This window comes from Camelus ferus, chromosome 19, assembly GCF_009834535.1.
Source record: "Camelus ferus isolate YT-003-E chromosome 19, BCGSAC_Cfer_1.0, whole genome shotgun sequence".
NCBI lineage: Eukaryota > Metazoa > Chordata > Mammalia > Artiodactyla > Camelidae > Camelus > Camelus ferus.
This window is the reverse complement of record NC_045714.1, coordinates 11,230,174-11,253,886: the sequence shown is the minus strand read 5'-3', so window position 1 is coordinate 11,253,886 and position 23,713 is coordinate 11,230,174. Positions and strand designations below refer to the sequence as shown.

Sequence of the window (23,713 nt, the reverse complement as noted above, 5' to 3'; positions counted from 1 at the left end):
TTGATGCCACATGTCCTGCACATACCATTTTCACTCCTTACGGTGCTGGCGGGACCCTCCTCCAGGCTCAGACCATGCCCCTTACCTTCAGCAGATGACCTGGACTCTATTTCACGAAGAACATAGAATCTAAGGCATCTCTTTCAGTCCACCATCCGCCCAGACCTGCGTCTGCCACTTCTTCCCCCCGTCTCAGCGCCTCCCTCGTGCCATCAGATCTGCCTTCTGTCTCTTCTTCCCACCTCGTACATGCCCTTCCCTTCTGCTTACAAACCCCTGCATGTCTCTCCCTCTGAAGGGTCCTCAGGGCTCTACCTGCCGCCTCCCCTCATCTCTTCCCTGAAGGACACGGTTCTGTCAAGACTGGCTCATCCTCACCAAGTGTCTTTTCTTACTTCCACTACTCTTTTAAAAAATTATCCTCTGTGCTTTTACATCTATTAAATCATAGAGGGCTCGCAGCAGTTGCTGCTGAATGAGCCCAGTTATTATCCCAATTCTACAGATGGGGAAATGATGGTACTCTGAGCAGCGTCTTTGATGAGCAGTTTTTCATTGAAATGTAGTTCACGAGTTATCAACTTTCTCTTTTATGGTTGGTACTTTTTTGTGTCGTGTGTAAGAAACATCTGCCTTCCCCAAGGCCGCCGGGATATTTTCTGACATCGTCTTCTTGAGGTTTTATTGTTTACCTTTCCCATTTGGACCCACAGTTTACCTGGAACTGTGTTTCTTGTTTGTATATGATGTGAGGGAGGAATCAGATTTCATTCCTCCCATACGGTATCCGGTCGATCCAGGGCCATTGACTGAAAATGGCATCCTTTATCCATCCATTGTCTTCAGTCAGGTGCCCATTTCTGGACTTCCTAGTCTACTGCTTCGGTCAGTTGGTCTGTCATTGCACCATTACTACAGCTTTGTCATCAGATTGGTATCAGGGAGAGTGAGTCCTCCCACTTTGTTCCTTAAGATGGTCCTGGCGGTTCTTGGCCCTTTGCATTTCCAAATGTATTTCAGTACCTGTTTATCAACTTCTAGAGAAAAGAAACCTGTTGAATTTTCATTGGAATTGCATTGCATCTATAGATCAAGAGATAAAGAATTGACATCTTTACAGTATTTAGTTTTCTACTCCTTCCATTTTTTAAAGATTTTCTTCAGCTTCCTTGTGTATATGTATATCTGTGTACACACACACGTAAATAACTAAAACTGTAATACGTTATAATGCAGAGTTTTCTGTCGTAGAGATCTTCTGTATCTTGTTAGATTTAATTCTAGGTATGTGATTTTTATGCTACTGTAGATTATATCTTTTCTTAAGATTTATATTCTAATTGTTGTTGACATATGACAATGGGATGGATTTTTAGATTTTGATTTTGTCTCCATGGATTATGCCAAGTTCACTTATTAATTTTGATATCTTTTCTGTATCTGGATTCTTTGGTTACTACAGCGATGCTGTCTGTGAAAAGTGATAGTTTTATTTCTTTCTTTCCTATCTTGTTTTGTTTTTTTTAGTAGTGCCTCTTACCAGCTTAAGAAAATTTATGTATCTATTTTGCTAGTAGATTATTTTTAAACTTTAAAAAAATTCCACACTTTTAGGAAAATTTCAAGAATAATATAAAGAATTCTTGTATATCTTTCACTGAGATCTGTCAATTTGTTAACACTTTGCCACATTTGATTTATATCTCTATTTTAATTTTTCCTTTTTTCCTCCAACCATTTGAGAGTTGGAGACTTTCTGTTGCTTTTCCTTTAAATACTTCAGTGTGCACTTTTCTAAGAACGAGGACATTCATTATTCACTTACATAATCACAGTACAATGATTAAAATAAGGAAACTTAACTTATACAGTACTGTTACCCAATATATAGACTTTAATTGGATTTTACCAATTGTGCTAATAGTGTCCTTTAAATTAGGTTTTTTGTTTGTTTGACTTTTATGTCCAGAATCAAAGCCAGCATCACATATCGCATTTAAGTTTCGTGTTTTTTTAAGTTTCCTTTAATCTCTGACATTTTCTTGGCCTTTCTTTGCCTTTCTTGATAACGTTGGCATTTTTGAAGAGTACAGGTCATTTATTTTATAGCATAAAATCACTAAGAGGTTTAAAAATCCCTCAGTGAGGTCTGAATTTTATGTAATGCTTCTTCATTATCTGTTGAGATTATCAGATGGTTGGTCTTTATCCTTTCATCTCTCTTCCAACTTTCTTTAAAACTTCTTCTATTGTGAAATATAACACATACAAATAATTGGATAAAACAAACATGTGAAGTCTAAGGAATTTTTATGAAGCAAATGCCTACATGCCATTGCTCAAGTCATCCCAGAAGTCTGGACTCCCCCAGTTCCCGAGGGTAACCATCATCTGATTTTTATGCTCCTTACATCCTCCATTTTCTCCCGAGTTTTAACACCAAAGTATCTACTTCCAAATAATATAATTTAATTTTATTGTTTCTAAACTTGAAATTTATGAAATCATTTAGGATACGTTACTTTGTGGTTTGCACGTCGTTTTGAGTTTGTTCCTTTTGTAACACTGTTCTGTTGCTTATCGACCTTTACCTGCTGCTGTTAGAGGAGTTGAGGTTTTCTCACTGTCATGAACCATTTTGCTGGGAACAATCTTGTATGTGTTTCTGGGTGCACATGAGGATGCATTTCCTTAAGGCACGTATCCGGGAAAGGATCACTGTGTAATGGGCTATGCTTATTTCCGACTTTAGTAGGTGGGGCCAGTTTTCCAAAATGCTGGCCACAGTTAACACTCCCCCCTTTGCCCTACATTTTATCTGCCAATTGGTATGGCCAGATTTTAAACTTTTAGCCCCTCTGATAGTGCAGTAGTGTGTATAACGATACCGATTCATTATTTTAATTTACATTTTCCTTGTTTATGAGTTTGAACTCCTTTTCACATATTTGCTGGACACCTGACTTTTTCTTTTCAGTGAAGTGCCTGTTTAAGTCTTCTGTTGGGATGTAGGGGGGAAGATGGACTGTCTATCTTTTTCCTATTGATTTGTAGGCGTTTTTTGTAAATTCTGGATTTCAGCCCTTTGTCAACCATGTGTGGTAAACACCCTCCCTCTTTCTTTTTTGGCTCTCTGTGGTGTTCTTTTGGTGACTGGAAGCTCTTCACTTTAATGGAGTTAAATTTACCCACATTTTCTTTTATCCTTAGTGCATTTTGAAGTTTCTCTAAAATGTCTTTCTCTACCCCAAGATCATAAACATGGTCTTTTATATTGCTTTAAAGCTTTAAAAGCTTTAGTTTAGATTTTTGTTGTTGTTTTTTTTTTTGTTTGTCTGTTTACATTTAAGTCTACAATCCATTTGAAATTGATTTTTGTTCATTGTGTGGAAGAGGAGTCCAGTTTCATTTCCCTGACTGTCACGATACCACTCACCAAAAACACGTCCTTTCCCCGTGCTGGGGGAATGCCCCCTCTGTCATAATCCAGTGTCTGTTTGTGACTGGACTGGCTCCTCTTCCCGTGGTCGGTTTGTCTTTCCCTCCGCTGCTACCACACTGCCGTGATCACTGTAGTTTTGTAGTGAGCCTTGATATTTGGTAGAGTAAGAATTCTCACTTGGCTTTTTTTTTTTTTTTAACGTGGCTTGTTATTCTTGGTCCTTTGCATTTCCATATAAATTTCAAAATCAGCTCTTCAGGTTCTAATACAACAAAACAAAAACAACACCTATTAGACTTTTGATTGGCTTTGCATTGAATCTGTAGGTCAGTTTGGAAAGAATTGCCCTCTTCATAGTATTTAGACTTCCAGTCCATAAACATGGTGTATCTTTCCATTTATTTCGGTTTTCTTTAATGTCCCAATACAATTTGATCATTTTCTCTGTAGAAGTTTTGTGCTTTTTTTGCCCGTGTATTTTAAAGGTAGATATTACATCATTTTATCCAGCTAAAGACTTAACTCTTAACTGCAGTATCGTTATCACACTCTACAAAATGAACAAAATTGCCTTCCAGCCTACCAATCTATGTTCAATTTTCCCTGATTGTCTCAAAATGCCTTTTTATGGTTGGTTGGTTTGAATCATGATCCAAATAAGATCCACACATTTCATTAGTAGATGTGTCTCTTAAGTCTTTTTTTTTGTTTATTGTTTTTTTCCTTTTGATCTTAAATCCCTTTTGCTCTCTAATTGATTCTCAATCTCATCTTTCCCCCACATCATTTATTTGTTGACGGGGTCATTAGTCTTGTAGAATTTTCCACATTCTGAATTTGGTGGTCATTACTCTCATGGTGTAATTTAACATGTTCCTTTGTTCTCTGTATTTTCTATACACTAAAAATTATACTTGGAGACTTGATTAGATTTTGCTTCAATTTTTTTTTAAGAATACTTAATATGTTGTTTTATATACTTGTTACAAAACATCAGGAAACAATGTTTGGTTGTCCCAGTTTTAGAGCTGTTAATATTGAGCAGTGGGCACAGGTGTTCGATGTTTTCATTATAAAATTCCTCACCAACCTTTCCTTTAATCATTTTAGTGGTCACAAATAATCAACACTTAGATCTGTTATTTCATTGTGTGTTGGAAAATGGTAATTTTCTTTTTATTGTCTGTGAAATCTGTAGTATGGCTGCATTTTCCATCCTGTTTTTGGTTATTGTTGCCTTTTTTTTCCCCTAGATGATTCTTACTAGAGGATGATCAATTGCATTAGTTATTTTGAAGACCCAAGCTTTCCCTTTGAATTTCTCTATTGTATAATTATTTTCTAGTTCAATAATTTCTGCTCTAATCTGTACTATTTTCTTCCTTGGAGTTTTTTTGGGGGGGAAGATTTAATTGCTATTCTTTTTCTTACTTTTTGTGAGGGATGCTTAACATTTTATTTTTTGGCCTTTCTTTTATAATATTTGCATTTTACATTTTAAGATGGCTATCAAGTACTGTATTAAGTATTATAAATACTGAAGTATTATATTAGCTGCATCCTCACGTTCTGATATGTGATATTTTCATCACCTTTCAGTATAAAGTATTTTTAATGTCCATAATCGTTTCTCCTTTGACCAATGAGTTATTAGAAGTGTGTTATTCAATTTCCAAATATTTGGGGGTTTTTCAGATATCTTTCTGTTATTTTTATTTTAAGTCTTTCATGGTCAGAGAACACATTTTTTTTTCTTTTTTATTGTGATTTCTTTTTTGAGGGGGAAGATAATTAGGTTTGTTTGTTTGTTTGTTTAACGGAGGTACTGGGGATTGAACCCAGGACCTCGTACATGCTAAGTATGCACTCAATCACTGAGCTATACCCTCCCCTAGAGAACATACTTTGTATTATTTCTCTTCTTTAAAAGTTGTTGAGATTTATTTTGTGGCTCTGAATCGGCTCTAACTTGTTGGATGTCTCATGTGCACTTGAAAAGAATGTGCATCCCAGTATTTTGAGGTAGAGTATCTTATAAATGTCAGTTTGGAAAATTAGTTGAAAACATTGTTCGCGTCTTCTATATTTTTATCTATTTTCTGTCTTCTTGTTCCGCCAGTTACCAAGAGAGGAACATTGGAATCTGCAGCTACAATTATGGATTATCTGTTTTTCTTTCAGTTCCAACAGTTTTTATTTTGTGTGTTTCTAAGCTTTGTTCTTGGGTGCATGCACATTTAGTGTTGTTCTGTTTTCTAGAATAAATTGGCCTCTTTATCACTGCGTAATGTCCCTCTCTATCCCTACTAACAGTCCTTTTTCTGAAGCTTGCTATGTTTAATATTAGTATATATACTCCCGCTTTCTTTTGATTAGTGCTTTGTGGTATAGTTTTGCCCATACTTTTATTTTAAACTTATCTGTGTCTTATAGTTAAAGTGTAGTTATTGCAGAAAACATATAGTAGGGCCTTGCTTTCTCATCTAGTTTATCAGTCTGTCTTTTAATTTGAATGTGTCAAGTGTTTACACTTGATGTTATTAATGATATGGTTTGGTTTAAATCTACTGTCTTGCTGTTTGTTTTCTATTTGTTTCAACTCTTCTTGCCAGTTTCCTCTTTTCCTGTCTTTTTAAGAAAAACTGGATGAGTTTTTTAATAATTCCAATTTATCTCCACTATTGGCATATTAGTTATGCGTCTTTAAAAAATGTTATTGGTTAGTCTAGGGATTGTGGTATATTTCTTTGACTTATTACAACATAAGTTCAAATAAAATGATCCCACTCTGAGTCTAGTGCAGGGCGTCGTGTGAGAGCCTGACGTCAGTGCCCGTCTGTTCCCTCACCCCGTCTTCCGGGCTGCTGTTTCCCCGTATTTTACTTCTATACGTGTTATAGACCCGACAAAACCATGTTCCTGTATTTGCTTTAGACCATCAGCTACCTTCTACAGCAACAGAAACAAGAAAAATATTTTTTGTGTTTGCTGTCATTTTTACCGTTTTTGTGCCTTTTCTTTCTTTCTGTAAAATGTCCATTTCTGTCAGGTATTTTTTCACCTCAAGAACTTCCTTTAACAGTTATCATTAGTACAAGACTGCTGTCAGTGAGTTCTCCCAGCTTTCGTCTGTTGGAAAGTTTTTATTTCACTTTAATTTTTTTCTTTACTTAAGAGGCTTTATTTTTGAGAGCAATTTTAGTTTTGCAGAGAACTTGAGCAAAGTGCAGACAGCTCCTGTCTTCCTTAACTGTCCGAGCACGTCCAGCTCTTCCAATGGACCTGTGATTTGTGAATCATACTCATTTTAAAGTCCTCATCTGATTGTTCCCACATCCGAGGCCGATGTCCTCACTCCTCCCCGTCTCCCTGCCTGGCGCCCGCTCATCCTCCCACCCATCTCCCTCCTTGTTCCTCCACGCCCTTCTTCTCTGGCTTAAGGATCTCATTGCTGTTCGTCATCATTGATTTTCCTGCCTCCTCAGCCTGGACTGAGCTCCCTCGGGGCAGGGTCTGGAACCTGCCCAGCTCTGGCCCCGGCTGCTTGCCCGGTGTCTAGGGCTCGCGGGCTAAACTGTAATCGACGAGAGGGTGAGGGAGGACGGGGCAGGAAACAAGGGCTCCCTCCGAGGTTCCATTTCCAGGGAACGTCACTGTGCAAAACTGAGCCATCCTCTTTCTTTATATTTTAAAACATCCGCAAAAATAATAACAAGCTCTTTGAAACATTTAGCACTGTCAGGAGTTAGTGAGATTTTCCTTCCCTTTCCCACTACAATCTCCGACAGTGACTGTGAGCCGCTCAGGGTGTGTCCTTCCAGACTTTTCCTAAGCGAGTGTGTGTATATATGAGTGTACTTTTGTGCACGTGTGCTGCACAAATATGCACAGACATAATTTGTGTTAAGAAATGGGCTTGTATTATAGGTAAAATTCTTCACCTTGCTTTTTCCAGTTAATGTATCACAGAATCTTTCCTACTCAGTGCACATCGATAGGTTCCTTTAAAATGGTCGTCTAGTGAGCCGGTATATAGATCTATCATAATTTATTTTCTTCTTTTGAGAGACATTTCTTTTAAAATGGAGGTGCTGGGGATTGAGCCCGGGACCTCATGCATGCTAAGCATGCACTCTACCCTGAGCTGTTCCCTCCCGCCTTGATAGGCATTTGGATTGGCAGTTCTTTGCTTATATCAGGACACTGATGGCTGACGTGCTGGAGGGCCTCCTACCTGTGCCTGGGTACCGCGCCCTGAACTTCCTGGGCACCACCTCACAGAGCCTCAGTTCCACTGCTCTGAGCCACCTGGTCATTCTCTCGTCTTTCATCTTGTCCTCTCTTTCATCTTGTTCGCATGGCTGACAGTGAGAAGTACCAGGGCCGATGCTTCTGGACTCTGCACACCCACCGTGACCTCCCCAGGTCATTCCAGTGTCAGGCAGCCAGGTTCTCCAAGGTGTCGGTGCCACAGTACTGGAGTGGGTTACCTCGCTCCCATTCCGCATTCACAGTGGTGGATTCGCGCTGCCTGCGGGCCCTCTCACCCCATTCCTCACTTTCCTTAGGAGGGCGGGCCCCCTGTGAGCACGTGACGCTGGATGCAGCTCTGTCTCTCTGTTCTATGGCCCGACCAGCAGACTGGGGATCTTAGTTGCTTGATTTCCCAGGGGAGGTTGACATGAATGTGGTCCAGGGAAATGTAATCAGGGACTTTACCGTGTCTGTTCCAACTTCCCCAAACCTCCTGGCCGCCAGGTCGTGACCCTTCATCCCGGGGCGGGGTCAGCCCCTCCGTGGACGGGCCTGAGCTGATAGATTTCTCCCCTGTAGCACGCCGGGCCAGCACTGCCTCTTTGAATTCCACATTTCTAGTCATCTTTTCCTGAAAGGCAAGGTGGGTTTTCGACTTCAGCTTTTCCTCCTGCTGCGTAGCCAGAAGTGCCGTGTACACAAGTATTGTTCCTGGACTGTCAGGTGCTCAGAGGACCAGGCAGAGGCCGGCAGGGTCTCTTTCCCATTGGCTCAGAGAAAACTTTCCGGGGGGCCAGTCCCTTGTCCCGGGCACACTGAGGCCTCCAGGCCACCGTAAGCCTCTGCTGATCAAGTTTCCCCTCATCAGTGTCTTTGCTTAAAATAGCTTTATTGAGGCATCCTTTTCATGCAATAAAATCCACCCACTTAAAGCATCCAGTGAGATGAGTTTGGGTAAATTGAATACACTCAGCCAACCCCACCGTCAAGTTTGAACATTTCCGTCATCCCTTTGTTTCCTCGTTTGTCCCTTTGTAATCAGTCTCCCCCCTCTCCCGCCACCACTGGTCCAGGCAGCCACTGATCTGTCTTTTGATACTTTTACCTTCTTAAGAATTTCATATAAATGGAATCATCTGGTATGTAGTCTTTTCTCTCTGGCTTCTTTTACTTAGCAAAATGCACTTGAAATTCCTCCCTCTTGTTACCAGTAGTTCTCCCCTTTTTATTGCTGAATTGTATTCCATGCACTCCCCAGGTGACAAACACTGAGATTTTTGCATTTGGTGGCCATTATGAATAATGCTAATATGAACATATGTGTACAAGTCTTTGTGTGGACATATGTTTTCATTTCATTTGGGCAAATACCTTAGAGGGAATTGCTGGGTTGAATGATAAGTGTGTACTTCACTTTTCGAGAAACTGCCAAATTGTTTTCCAAATCCCCTGGGCTATTTTCCATTCCCACAAACAAAGTCCGTGAGTTCCTGTTGCTCCGCATCTTTGCCGGCACTGTGTGTACAAATTCAGTTCGTCTAGTGGGGGCGATGTTACCTCATTGTGGCTCTTTTTGGTCTTTGTGTTCATGCTGTCTTTAAACTTGATTTTGAGGTACCTTTAGACTTGTAGGAGGGTTGTAAAGCCAGTGCAGAGAGTTCTATTACAACTTTTTCCCAGTATCCTGTACCGCAGTGGTTTTTGATCTGGGGTGATTTTGTCCCAGGTGACTTTTGGCAATATGTGGAGACGTTTTTGATTGTCACATCACGGGGATGGGGTAGCCAGGGCAGTGCTACTAACACGGAGCAGGTAGAGGCCAGTCGAGATTGAGATGGCTGTCGGCTGTGCCTTTGGACCTTTTCCTTCTGCATTTGTTGGTCACTTCGTCTCTTCCCAGTGTAACGGGGCCTCTTCCAAGTCTACCTAGGCCTTAAGAATCAGTCAGAAAAGGGGAGAATGGTTTTCTTCTGTCCAAGTGGACAGTTTCCACCTCCAGTGACTGCCAGGCTGAAGAACATGGGTCCCTTTCCTATAGGATGTTGGTCCACATTGGAATGACCATCTTTGGACGTTCCTTGAGGATCTCTCCTCCCTCTGGTTGGAGGGGGCTGACTTTCCTTTGCCCCCGATTGTATTACCTGCTTGTAGCACATGCCGGAATCAGCACACGTGGCTCTGTGGGTCCTTTCTTGTCTCCACAGTTAGATTATTGCCAGGGGGCTACTTGATAGCTTCCGAGGCTTCAGCAACAATGAAGAAGACTTCACAATGGTAATGGAAATCATGGTCCGATTGTCAGAAAATGCAGGTTCTTAAAAGGATCGTATACTTTTATTTTTCACTTGTGCATTTTCAAGAAACTGCATATAAGCTTTGATAGCTAATTGCAGTAAAACTTGTTTATTAATCGGTCAGTTTTAAGCAGTGTCTAACCATGAATGGATTTTGTCATGAAGAATGGGCATGTTACTTGACATCAAATTATCCTTGTTTTTAGAAAATTAGAATGACTCAGGGCTGTGAATGCTATTTGCCCTGGCAGTTAGGCCCTTTGTATTTTGTGTTTTTCCAGACTATTGGTTGCTAAGAAATACCAAATCAGAAGAAGTCCTTTGGATTAGAACAGTCCCAGTCGTTAGTTGTCCTCACCTGTGATCTCTGTGGGCTAATCTTGATTTCTCTTTCTCTTTCTGCCTCTCCAGGCTTGTTCTCTTGGAAGAAAAGCACACACTGCCTTACGGTAGCCACTAAGGTGCTGTCCGTCCCCCCGCCCCCCACCACACACAGAGTCAAGGTGGGTAAGGTGAGTGACTAGCGGGGGTGCCAGTACCGACGGCCGCTCTGCACCCCCCACACCCCGCATTTACAGCGACCGGTGAACAGCTTCAGACAGTTTCTGAAATCTTAGGCTTGCTTTAGCTTTTGGTCATTTTTAACTGAAAATAGAAAAATAAGCCTTCCACATAGCTCCCTTATTCGTTTAAAATATTCATATGACTATGACACACCGCTTTTAAAAAGGCCCAAGTGGATGCTTTGAGCCCTTAAATGGATTCTCTTGGTAAATGAGTCACCATTTACAGCGCTGAAGCAATTATATATTTGTGTTAAATTTAATGTGGTCTATTGGAGCCCGAGCTGCTCTTTTGTTTAATGCTTTGCCTCAGAAATAATTGGGGTGCGTGGATTGTGGGGGAGTGCATTTATGAAAGGATTGTTTATAATGTATACATTCTGGCTGGAATTTAAATAAACACAGCCCATAGGTCTGGCATATATGCCGTTAGTTGTAATGGCTTTTGGACGCTGGCCCAGCGTGGAGACCTCTTGCCCCCTCCTGGATTTATGTATGGCTTGTTATAATAGAGTTGTCGTTCTCTCTTCTTTTTATGTTTTTATATTGCTGTATAGCTTATTAGCTTTTTAAGCTTGTCTGTAGCATAAATACTCTAAATGGGAAATGATTTTTAAACTGCGTTTGTGTAATTTCCTTGATGAAGTATTTTAGTAAGGAAAGCTAGAAACTTTCAATACATGCTATAGAAGATGCTTGGCTTATTCTTATATAATTCTTTTCTTCCTTTTTTGTTGCTGCAGCGACCACAGTGCGGACTGAACTGACGGAGCAGATCCCTCCCATTGGCATTTTTTTTTTTTTTTTTTACAAGAAAATAGATCCTAATTTCCAATATGCTCTCCGAATCTCTCCCACCCATCGTGGTGGGGTACCTCACAGATCCAAACAATCAGGTGTGAAAAACGGTAACTTTAAAGATCTCTGGAGCCAATCCTCTTTTGTCGTATTTTAGCTAGTATTCATAATGCAGAAGACAGCTTCTTAGAGTTAAGTGATTCAAGAACAAAAGGTCTGTTTGTGCCCAGTTTCTCTAATCACAGAGGATGGTAGCCCACACTCATTCTTCTTATCATGAGATATTTCTTTTTTGAAAAAAAACCTTTCTATTATGGAAATTTTCAAGCACACCTAGCAGTAGACAGAATATTAATATGAATGTTCATGTACTCTTCACCCAGCTTCAACTATCATTAACACTTGACCAGTCTTCTCCCATTTATCTTGCCTAGATAAATCAAAGCCAGATAAAAGCATTTCCCAGACATTTCAGCTATAAATGCTTTAGCATTGCTCCCTAAGAAATATAGGCACTTAAAACAAAAACCTATAATGACAGTACCATTATCACAAGTATAAAAATTATCAGTAGTTCCTTAATGTCGCCTAATATCTCTGGTCACTGTTCACATTTTCCCAGTTTTCTCAGAAATCTTTTTTTTTTTTTTTTTTTTTTTTTTGCGAAAAGTCTGTTCAAATCAGAATACGCACAAGGTCCACACGTTGCCTTTGGTTGACGTGTCTTTCACATCTCTTTTAATTTCTCACAGTTCTTCCCCCTTTTCTATCCTGCTATTTGTTGAGGAAACGGGGTCACTCATCCTGTAGGATCCCCCACATTTGGGATTCGGCTAGTGGCGTGTCCAGCATTGTTTGAGATGTCCCTCTGTTCCCAGTATTTCCTCCAAACTGCTGAAGTCCAGAGGCTCTGTCAGACTCAGATTTTTGTATAGTATAGCGAGAACGCTTTTTCGGTGCTGCTGGGTTTCCCTGCTGCATCAAGTCAGGAGGCACAAAAGCAGTGTGGTCACTGACTTAGGGACTGTCAGCCTTACCTGTTTACTATGAAGTCCCTCCTCAGCCTGTGAGCAACCACTGGTGATCAGCACCTGCATGCAGGACTTTGATGGAGGTTGCAAAACTGGGATACCCTAATTCCATCATCCCTTCTTAATTTAGTAGCTGGAATTCTTCCATAAAGAACTTCCCCCTCAGCTATTTGGTAACCCCGAAAAACTTTGTCTGGGGAAGAGAGCTTAAATGCTTTACTTTTCCCCTTTATTCATCAGTTGCTGGAATAATTAGTTGGTATCCGAATAATCTACAGTGTTACCGTTAGGTTTCAAAAATTTGTTTGAGTGTGATTGTGAACTCCTGAATTTTAGCATATTAGATATGTTTCAATCCACTGTAGTTGTTATTCTTCTTTGGGGTGGGGAGGGGTGGTAATTATGTATTTATTTACTTGTAACAGAGGTACCAGGGGTTGAACCCACGACCTCATACATGCTGAGCACACACTCTACCGCTGAGCTGTACCCTCCCCTCCATGTAGTTGTTAATCTTTGTGATATCAAATTGTTCCAGCTTTGACCGGTGGGAGCCCTTCAGGTTGGCTCCTGAATCTTCTTCATGTGACTGGGTAGACTGATAGCTCACCTCTACCTGAAATCAGCCATTTCTCCAAGGAGCCTCCATTCCTTTATGAGAGAAATGATAATAAGAAACCAGAATGTGGGTAGCAGGGGTGCTTATTGCTACGAGATTGGTCATGGCTTCTATCCACAGAGCAATTTCTTTTCTTAAAAAAAAAAATTCCTCATGTGTTTATATTGATTTTTCTAACTCAAATTTAGGATTATAGGGCTTTTAGTTACTTGATTTTATATTTGTATCTTTTTTTTTTTTTTAACACAGTACAAATCTTCCTTCTTAACGGTATTGATGTGTGTGGTGTGTGTGTGTGTTTATCTAAAACAAAAATACCAGTGTTACACTAACAGCATGGTAGGGTTACTGAGTCTAGTTCAAGATTTCTTGGCAGTTCTTTTTGTTTTAGGCTGTCTCCCACCAGAGACGCACAGTCATGGTAATATTACTGTGTTTCAAAGTCACTTACATTAACTCTTCTTTCTGTGGTTAAGCTGCCAACTTGATACACAGTTGGGCACATTTGTTTTAATTTATTTTTCATTTTTAGGAATTGCTTTCGCTTTTGCATTTTGATTTAATTTAGACTCATAATTGTTTAAAATGTTTTTACATGATGCTAAAGTCAAAACTGTAAGAGAGAGTACATTGAGAGAAATCTGACTGCTGCTCAGGTCTCCCCCACTGCTCTCTCCTGCCCCCACCGCTGACCCTTTTTATTGGGTTTGGGTTTGTTCTTACCTTTACAAAAAACGCATGCACGAATAACTCCAAGCGAGCACATGTGTCTTTGTATCCTGGAAGCTGAGCTGCGAGGGGGCGTGCTGTACCCGATGCTCGGTCCCTTGCTTTTTCTGTTGTCCAGGGTGTCCTGGAGATGAGTCCATAGCAGTGAAGGGAAGGCACACTCGTTTCTTTTTCCAGCATCCTACTGTCCACTTGGCAGAGGCAGCACTGTTTATCCAGAGACCTGAGGCTGACGTCTACTCTTTGCCATGTTAAAAATTTTTTTTAAAGGATTCAGTCACTCCCACTCATTCATTTGTTCAGCTGTCTCTTTCTTTTTTAATTTTTATTTTACTTACTTATATATTATTTTAATTTTGGGGGGAGGTAATTAGGTTTACTTATTTTTTTTTTTTAGAGGAAGGACTGGGGATTGAACCCAGGGCCTCGTGCGTGCTGACGTGCGCGCTGCCGCCGAGCTGCCCACTCCCGCGGTCGGGCGGCTTCTGAGCGCCCGCGCGGACCTGAGAGCGGGGCTTCGCGCCGGGGTGAGGAGGTGCGCAGGGCCGGGTTTCCGTCCCCGAAGCTCGTCTCTGCGTCGTGCGTGCCGTGTGCCTTCGTCGTCGGTGTGTTTTCGGTTTTCCTGAACGCTTAGGTTTCTTTCTGGTTTTTTGTGCGGTAGGTGCAGTGAGTCTCACAAAGGATGCGGTTTTTACCTTTCCACTGGCTTTTCTTTTTTCCTCTGGATGTGTTCTGAGAAATGAGATTCTGCTGGGTGGGGGGCTGTGACATTTCCTTGACCTTTGCCATGTATCATTGTCATATGCTTGATTCCAGAAGCAGAGAGGCAGGAACGGTGGTTCTGCTCCCAGGCTGTCGCATGGTTCCTGACAGTCAGCCTGCGTGGCCCCGGCCGAGAGCAGGCCCTCCCTGCCGTCAGCCTGTGCAGCTTATGCACCCCCGCCGCCCCCCAATCCTGACACCCCCGCCACCTCGCCGTGTCACGGTCACTCCTCTCCTGGTGTCTCCAGAACTGAAGTCCGAGAGTTGGCCTTCCATTCTCTCACCACGGTTTGCCCTCCTGTCCTCGCTCCCACTGTCCGGAGCTTGCCCCTGGAGATCTCTGGTTCCCTGACTCCTGTGCTCCCTCCACTTCACTTCTCTTGCTTCCTTAGGTCCTCCCTGTCTCATCCTGTGGGCCCCACTGTCACTCTCCATTTTTTTCCTTTTAATGGCCCTTCCATCATCCTGACGGCCCACCCGTCCCCAGCCTAGCCACTTCCTCCATCCCGGGTGGCCGAGCTTGGGAGGGCTGCCCCGTCTTGCACTGACTGGTGCCATTGCCAACGTGTGGATCCCAGTCGCAGTGCTGCCTGGCAGTCGTTTACTTGTCCCTCATCAGCTGCTTTTCACATTATCCTTGGCAGCTCTTTGAGACCTTTGCTACTTTCATCGAGCTTCTTCACCTCGCCCGGCCTCACGCCTAGCTGGTGACCTTGACTTTTACTTCGCTGAGAAAATGGAGGCCTTCCATCTTCATCCCCTCCCTCAGTGAAGGGAACCAGCGTCCACTTGATTTAACCCCACAGAGCCACACCCTGGGGACCATCCAGAGCCTTCCTTCTCTCACCTCCCACATGTACGTGGACCCATGCCTCCTTTGTTTCCATAACAAATAAATGACCCTTTGGGGACACCCCCTCTTCTCCCTTCCTGTCATCTTTAAACACAAAAATGTGATGAAGTCACATCTTACTGGACAGTCTTCAGACTTCTTTAAGGCCTTTAAGGCCCAGATGCCTACATGGGCCACCTATCCCCATCCCGCCATTGACACCCTGGCTCCTGCCCCGTCCCTTTCGTTCTGCTTACACCTACCTCCCTGCGTCTTCCAAATGCCCCACCTCTGTCACTCCTGTCCGCCCCCACTTTGCTCTGCTTGATGCCCACCCTCCCAGAGATCCACAGTGTGGGCTGCAGGGAATGCCGGCGGGTCCCCAGTCAGTTAGGACTCGTACTTTGGCAGAGATGGGGATTTTGTCGCGTGTGAGTGTGAGTGGGCCACGTCCCCCAGCATCTGTATTTCAGGCCAGCCTGTCTCTCTCTGTTCATCCTCAGGTACTTTTCATGGCCATCGAACACATACCTGTGATTTTCCTTGAACACCTTCAGTGATGCGCTCGGCTCCCTGCAAGGCAGCGTCTCTCAAACCTGCCCTCTCCTCTCTGTCCCCTGCCTTGAGTCCGTGCCTGGGTCAAAGCCGGAAGCGTCCCTGCCCAGGAGCCCTGTGCCTGCTCTTGGAGCTTTTCAGAAACACTGGAGGTTTCTCAACTGTCACCCTTACCAAAGCCGAGACAATCTTGTCACTCCTCTGCTTTTCAGCCCTGACAATGGGGGTTTCCTGGGCCCTCACTTCCCCAAAATGGACTGAGGAGCCTGCGTTCCTGGGTCCCGCCTTGGAGGGCTCTTCCTTCGCGGCTGAGAATTCCCGCTGGGGCTTTACGAGGGGGTGGGAGGATGGACCTGCTTTTCCCATCCCTGTGCCTACGGAGGGGAACTCGCATTCCAGGCCCTGCACTGGCTGCCGGGCCCTGTGGGTGTGCTGGAGGATGAAGGGTAAACCAGACATGGTACCCACCCTCCAGGCTCACTCTCTGCAGCAGGGAAGACCACCAGAAATGTTCAGTCATACAGGGAAACGGTGCACGCGCGTGTGTGTGGGAATCTGGAATATGAGTTGCAAAGGAAAGTCCAGGGCTCTGTTACGCTATCAAAGTACAGATGGGGAGCCTGACCCGAAATGGGGAAGGGGATGTTCGGCTCAAGAGCAAGGGAACAGTACACGTCCATCAGCGGTATAATCTCGGGGAGGACATGTGACTGACCCAAGTCCCAGAAGATCTGAGTGATTCTGGCGCCACCAGGGACAGGAGACAGGGGTCGGCTTGGCACTCGGCCTAGGGGGTTTGGTCTTGATCCTGAAAGCACTTTGGCTCATTGTGTGTTTCACCTTTGGCCTCTTCCAGGTTAGAAAATCAAGTCAGGAGGTGCTGTGGATTCTCCTGGAACAAGGTCTCATTTCCCAGCAAGATAATGAAAACAAAGTGTGTCCAGTCCTGCTGGCGCCATCCGCCCCCGACAGTGGTGACGAGCAGAAAGCAGAAGCCGTGAACGTAAGTCTGTTTGGGAAGGGCAGCCCCATGCCTGGGTGGCCTGCCCCTTACTGTGGCGTGTGCGTGACTTGAAGTGTCACGTGCGCTGGGTGTTGACCAGCACTGTTCCCGTAAATGAGGTGGCCGGAGATGTGGACTCGGTCAGAGAAGGCTCACAGCTCAGATGTGAGCTGGTGTCGCAAGTGGTTATCCTTACACCTGCTTGTCTCAAGAAAGTGCAGCCTGGAAAATCCGAGCCGTGTGCGCAGAGTTGAGACAGCGGGCCTGGACTTCTGCTGGGCAGGCCGCGGAGATCTATAGGTGAATCCTGGAGCCACCTTGGAACACGGACTCTGTTTCCCAAAGTAAGGAATTGTGTGTGGTAGGGGAGGTGATTTTCAGAGGTACTTGGACAATTAAAAAAACCTAATAGATGCATATGTCTGTTTTATAAATTAGGACAAGACTAAACTAGGTCTGTGAGCAGATAAGAAAGAGTCACTATGAAGAACTCGGCCATCATGCTTACGGCCGCTTGGGAAATGCTGTGTTCAAGTGTTTGTGCTCTTATCAGTTAAAGGTGTACAGTGAAAGGAACAGTGTAAGGACTGAGTTTCTTCTACTTTTAGTACTTAATTTTGGGGTATCCTTGGGTTGGTAGGATTTTGTACCCACTGGAAGTGGTCATATAATCAGGGCCTTTCTACCTGCTTCTGGGACCCTTGTTCACAGGGTAGCTGTGGATGAGCCAGTGCAGGCCTCAGCGTGTCGCCCTTAAACCAAGACCCCCAACTTGTCCCCATGCTTGTTCTTCATGGTTCAAGGGAAGTTCATCCAAGGCCACCTTGTGTTCCGTGCCTGCTGCCCCCTCTCCCCGCCCCCACGCCAGTGGTGCTGCACAGCCGGGCCCTTTGTGTCGGCGTTAGAGAGGTAAATAGCTCCAGGACTGTTCTAGCAGTTTATTATTTGAGGAAAATAATAAGGATTTAAAAAATCTAAGGCCTCATTTATGAGTACAGTAAGATAGAGCAGACAGTTGTTTTCTTGGTTGGAAAAAGATGACGTTCGAGAAAGAACTTCTTTTCTTTTTCAAAGTGTGGAAACATTTTGCACCATGGAGCTAAAACTGTGTAATGCAGCACCAGAACACTGGGCAATTATTCTTCATTTATGTGAACGTTATCCTCAACTATGAGTTAAAGGCTTGGCTTTTTAAACTAATTTAATTTTTTGCATATTCCATATGTTTATAAGATGAATCAGACTGAAGAATAATTGATTATTAAAATTCAAATTCTCCAGGGTTCTTTTATAAATTTCAGGTTTCCCTATAAGAAATTAAATTTATTTTGCAAAATGAACCTGGATAATATCATTTGGTTGGAATATTTGGCAGATGAGCAGTGAACTTTGCCAACTGGATCTTCTTTTTTGTTGGAAAGTTGGTTTGGTGAGTTTCCAAGGCTGGAGCTGACAACCCAACAGCTTATCCCGAAAGCCTGAGAGTAGCTGTGAAAGATAATGCTAACGGCATTTTTGCATGATTTCTGTTTTGTTTTGTTTTGCTTCCAACCACTCCATTCTTGTCAGCAATATTGTTCTTCGTCTTTTTTTTTTTTTGGTGGTGAAAATATTTGGAAAATACAAGTCTTCCAAAACCTCTGTCTACATTATCACTTGCAGAACAAATTAGTTCACGTAAATTGTATTTTTCACGCAAAGCGGGTTGCCGGTATCATTACTTGAAATGTATAAGCTTCCACGTGTGGCTGCAGTGAGCAAAAATGGTCCTGTGCCTTCCCAGGTGGAGGCACATCCATGTTTTGGGGGTTTCTGGAGGAGGGCCACGTCTCCTCCCAGGGAACCCCGAGGGAAGCAGCAATTGGTGTGCCTCTCCTGGCCCATGCATGCTTGGGTCACGTTCAGGAGCTCTTCTGTCCTTCTTCCCTGGTGACCTGGAGGCCAAGGAGTCTGGGAGGGGTCTCCCTCCTTGGGCCACCAGAGCCCTGGAGCACAGAGGGCGCTGTTTTCTCTTTAGCTAAGAAACGACTGTGTGGGTAGAGTGTGGATTTCACACTTCAAGAAACAGGGGCCACGTGTGTGATTGGCAGAGCTCCCGCGGGAGGTTGGGGTTCTCTTTTAGCTCGTCTGTGACGCCCCAGACACCGTGGCCACCAACGTGTATTTGCGAGGAGGTGTGATGGGGAGAAAAGAAGCCAGCCACCCTGTTCCGATGCCCTCGTGTTTGGGGCTTCTTTGCAGCCCGTGTTGTGTGGTTGTTGCTTTGTCTATATGTAAGTAAACACACACACTCCAAACAGTGCAATTTAAAAGGAATTGCTTCTTGCTCCGAGGAAGTGGCGAGCCTCTGGAGACAAAATGTGTGTCTGTTCATTAGATTTCTCATTCTCCCTGAAAGTTGCAATCAGTTGATTTCTGCCGCCAGCAACCAAATCAAAGCCGGCCAACTGGACATGTCCTGGGCATTTTGAAATTGAGTTACGCAGGCTGGATTGTGTGTAGTATGTGTTGGTTTCTCACATCCTGGTTTCTCACATCAATGCGCTTTGTTTCGTGAAGTCTGGCTAATATGCCAGGTGACACTAGTGACTCCCTCCTTCATGCGGCCAGAAGGCCCGGTTCGTATCTGTCTGCTGTCACTTAGCACTTGAATAGCGAACTTCATTTGTGTGTCTATTTCTCCTTCAGAATGGTGAGCTCCCTAAACACAGGTGTCTTTCCACCGTTGGCGCAGCACAGTGCCAGGCCCAGAGTCAGTACTAAATAAACGATAGTTTTTCAATGAATGAATCGGTAAAACCTGGAAGCGCTGTATCCTGTAATTATATCTAGACAGCATAAACAGGCCACCGGAGACCAATTATAATTCCTCTTGCTTGCAGGAAGGCCATTAGCATTCTGAGATTATAACTAATTGTCAGAAGCCTATTTTTCTCTCCCAACACGTTTTCACATTAAGGCTTCCTCATTTTTTGTTGTCATTCCTATTTTTAAGCTCATTTTTATTTGTGCATTTATTTAAAAAGAAGGTTGTGGTTATGTGCTATGAAGAATAGTTGGCTCTCAGCAGCTCAGTGAAGACCATCATCCCACACAAGTGGCTGCCAGGGCCACGAGAATATCATTTCTTGTCACTCAGTATGCCGACTTCTAATGATTCTGGATTTGTTCTATATGGGTAGTAATAAGGTCAGGTGGGTGTGGCAGATGGAGAGGGTCGATGGAGATGCGGGGCACTCTGTAGTTGCCCGTTGCCCTGGATACGGAAGCTTCACATCCTCATTTATTGTGGCTGTCACTCTGTGCAGCTCTGCCTAGCATCAGATCAGAAATCTGTGTCCTCTGAGTTCGGAAGACACAAGCCTTTCCATTCTTCGTGTTGTGGGGCTGGTATCCCCTCCCTTCACCCCAACTGTTCTCTTTCCCCTCTTGTCTGCTGTTTGCAGATTCCAAATAGAATAGTGGGTGAGCTGCTAACTGGGAGCTTACTCTGCTCTGAAGAAGAGGCAGTGCTGGGCAGTGGGCAGGACAGGCTTGAGAGATAGGAAGTCCTTCCTTCTTTCCTTTCCTTTTTCAGTTGTGGGGGTAATGGATGGGTTCTTTCAACATTTTGGGGGGGGGTAATTTTTCATTCTGTCTTCATTTCAAAGTTGTAGAAAAGTTGTGGCAATGAACTCCTGTGCACTCTTTATCCAGCATCTCCAGTGGTTTATATTTACCTCTGTGTGTTTAATGACCTCCTCTTGTTCTTTGCACACGTGCACATGTGTGTGCACACGGATGTACAGATACACGTGTATGTATTTTTCTGAACCATTTGAGAGTAAATTAGATACACTGTGCTCCTTTATCCTTCACCCTTAAATGCTTCGGTGCCTATTTCCTAAATACAAGGGAATTTTCTCTTAAACAAGCATGATACATTGATCACAATCAGGAAACTGATGCAATGCCGCTATCTCATCCACAGCTCGTGGTCAAATGTCGTCATCCGTCCAGGATCTCATGTGGCAACGAATGGTCACATCTCCTTGGCCTCCTTTAACCTGGAACAGATCTTGCTTTTTTCTCTGAATTTCATAACATTAACATATTGGAAGAGGACAGGCCAGTTCTTTGGTGGAAATTCAGGTTTGTCTCCCAATTTAGGTTTGTCTGATGTTTCCTCATGGCTGGATTCATGTTCTGCGTTTCTGGAGGGATGTCATGGAAGTGATGTCACGTTCTCACATTTCACATCAGGAGGCCCAAGGCTGCAGTTTGTCCTGCTGTTGGTGACAGCTCTGGTGACTGAACAGATATCGGTGGTCTCCGCACTCCTTTCCCTCTGGAGCTAACCAGGAGGGTTACTTTGCAGCCACACAAGTTTGCTTTTCATCAAACTTTCATCCTCCAGTGTTAGCGTCCAGGGCTGATTCCAGTTGGCATTTGGCTGTAATGAGTGTCCCCTTCTCCATTATAGGCTATCATTTCGTTGAGATTTTCACATCTGTATTCAAGAGGACTATTGTAGGCAATTTTCTTTTCCATTATGTTTTTGTCAGGTTGTAGAATCAGAGTCATTCTGGCCCCACAAAAATGAGTTGGGAAGTATTCCCTGCTCTTCTATTTTCTGAAAGATTTTAAGATTGGTGTTATTTTTCCCTTAAATATTTGTTCGAATTCACCAGTAAAATCTTTGGTTCTAGGGTTTTCTTAGTGAGGTGGTTTTTGATAACAGATTCAACACAGATATGGGGCTCGTTCAGATTTGTTATTTCATCTGGGTCATTGGGTAAGTTGTGTATTTTAGGTGATTTATTAATTTCATCTCAGTTGTTAACTTATTGGGGTCAAGTTGCTTTCAGTATTCCCTTACCCTATAATAGAATCTGTGATGCCTGTAAGATCTGTGGTGTTATCCCTTTCATTTATTATGTTGGTAATTTATATTTTCTCTCTCTCTCTTTCTGTCTTTATCAGTCTTGATAGTGACTTACCAATATTAGCAATATTTTCAAAGAACCAGTTTTTGGCTTCGTTGATTTATTGTTTGTTTTCTTTTTCACTGATTTCTATTGCTCATTATTTCCTTCCTTCTACTTACTTGAGTTCAGTTTGCTTGTATTTTTCTAGCTTCTTAAGGAGGAAACAGTATTTTTCAGCCTACCTTTTCTTCCACTTCAGGTATTTAAAGGTGCACAGTTAGTGTTTGTATCTTTGTGACGTATCAACTCTTTTACCGAGAAGTGACTTTCTTTATCTCTGGTGGTGATCTGTATCTTGCAGTCTGCTGTGATGTTACTGTAACCACTCCATCATTCTTATGTTTACTGTCTGTCATTGTATATTTGTTTATATCTCTTTACTCAAAACCTTCTATGTCTTTACGCTTAAAATGTTCTTGCTTCGTTAGTGTAGAGTTGGGTCTTGCTTTTATATCCGATCTGATAGTTTCTGCCTTTTAATTGGAGTGTTTGGTCCATTTATGTTTAATGTAATTATTGATGTATTTGAATTTGATTCTGCCGGTTTGTTATTTGTTTTCCATTTGTCTCATTTGTTCTTTGGTTAATTCTTTCCTACCTTCTCCTGGGCTAATTGAATTGTTTTGTAATATTGCATTGTAATTTCTCTATTGAAGATTTTCAAGAAATATAGTACCTTGCAATAGTGTAGTTCCATTCACCCCCCCTCCTCCTCTGTGCTATTGTTTCATATGCATTATGACATATACATTACATTATGAACCTGATGATACAGTATTATAATTTTCTATTTAAACAATTACATCTTTTGAAAAAAGTAAGAAAAGAGAAAAAGTACGTAGCCTTTTATACACACATTTTTACCATTTTTGGTGCTCTTGCTTCCTTTCCTGAATCTGTTATCTGCAAGAGGATAGATCTGACCAAGCTACTGTGCTAGTACCGGAAGTCTTGATTCTTTTTTATAATTTCCATTTTTAAAAAATTATTTTTTAGGCAAGGGAGGTCATTAGGTTCCTATTTATTTATTTGTTTATTCATTTATTTATTTAAATCCCCAGGACCTCGTGCATACTAGGCAGGCACTCTACCACCAAGCTATGCCCTCCCCTTAGTTTCCATTTCTTTGATGAGATTTCCTATCTGTTCATTTGGTATGACCTTATCTTTCTTTTAGTTCCTGAGCATATGCATAATAACAGCTTTTAAGTCCTTCTAACATCTGGATCTTCTGTGGGTTTGTTTCTACTGATTCGTATTTTTCTTGAATGTAAGTCACATTTCCCCATTTCTTCTCATGTCTGTGAATTTTTGTCGTCTAATGTCTTGTCTTGCTAATATTTTTTTATTAATAGAGGGACTGCGGATTGAACCTGGGAGCATGTTCTCTACCTCTGAGCTACTGCCCTCCCCACCATGTATCTTCTTGATGAAACATTGCAGAAACTCTGGCTTCTGTTTGTCTCCTCTGAAGAGTGGTTGGCTTTGTTCTAGCAAACAGTTCAGATTCTGTTTCCTCTGCAGTCCCCTGAGGTGAAACCATGTGGTTCCTTCTGCCTTCAAACTATTGCTTTCCTCCAGGAACCTCACCCCCTCCCCTGTGCCCACACAGTGCCAAGATCAGCCAAGGATTACAATAGGATTTAATCACAGTTTGGGGCTGTGTCTTCTTTAGCTCCCTCCTTCCTCTTTCCCTCCCAGGAGTTCTTTCCTCATTTATTTTCTTTCTTTCTTTCTTTCTTTCTTTCTTTCTTTCTTTCTTTCTTTCTTTCTTTCTCTTTCTTTCCCTTTCTTTCTTTCTTTCTTTCTTCCTTCCTTCCTTCCTTCCTTCCTTCCTTCCTTTCTTTCTTTCTTTCTTTCTTTC

At 42.8% G+C, this 23,713-nt stretch overlaps 1 long non-coding RNA gene and 1 pseudogene across 2 annotated transcripts; both read left to right on the top strand.

Annotated features, from left to right (window-relative positions):
* The window catches only part of LOC102517392, a 64,153-nt pseudogene that overhangs the window by 16,885 nt on the left and 23,555 nt on the right, over nt 1–23,713 (top strand).
* LOC116657859 lies at nt 14,272–23,619 on the top strand. Of its 2 annotated transcripts, XR_004313010.1 has the most exons (6): nt 14,272–15,348; nt 15,828–16,031; nt 16,736–16,882; nt 17,095–17,226; nt 17,321–17,462; nt 20,853–23,619. It is a non-coding gene; the product is annotated as an uncharacterized LOC116657859 (long non-coding RNA). The 2 variants fall into 2 exon arrangements; XR_004313009.1 differs by lacking the exon at nt 20,853–23,619 and having other exon boundaries at nt 17,321–20,838.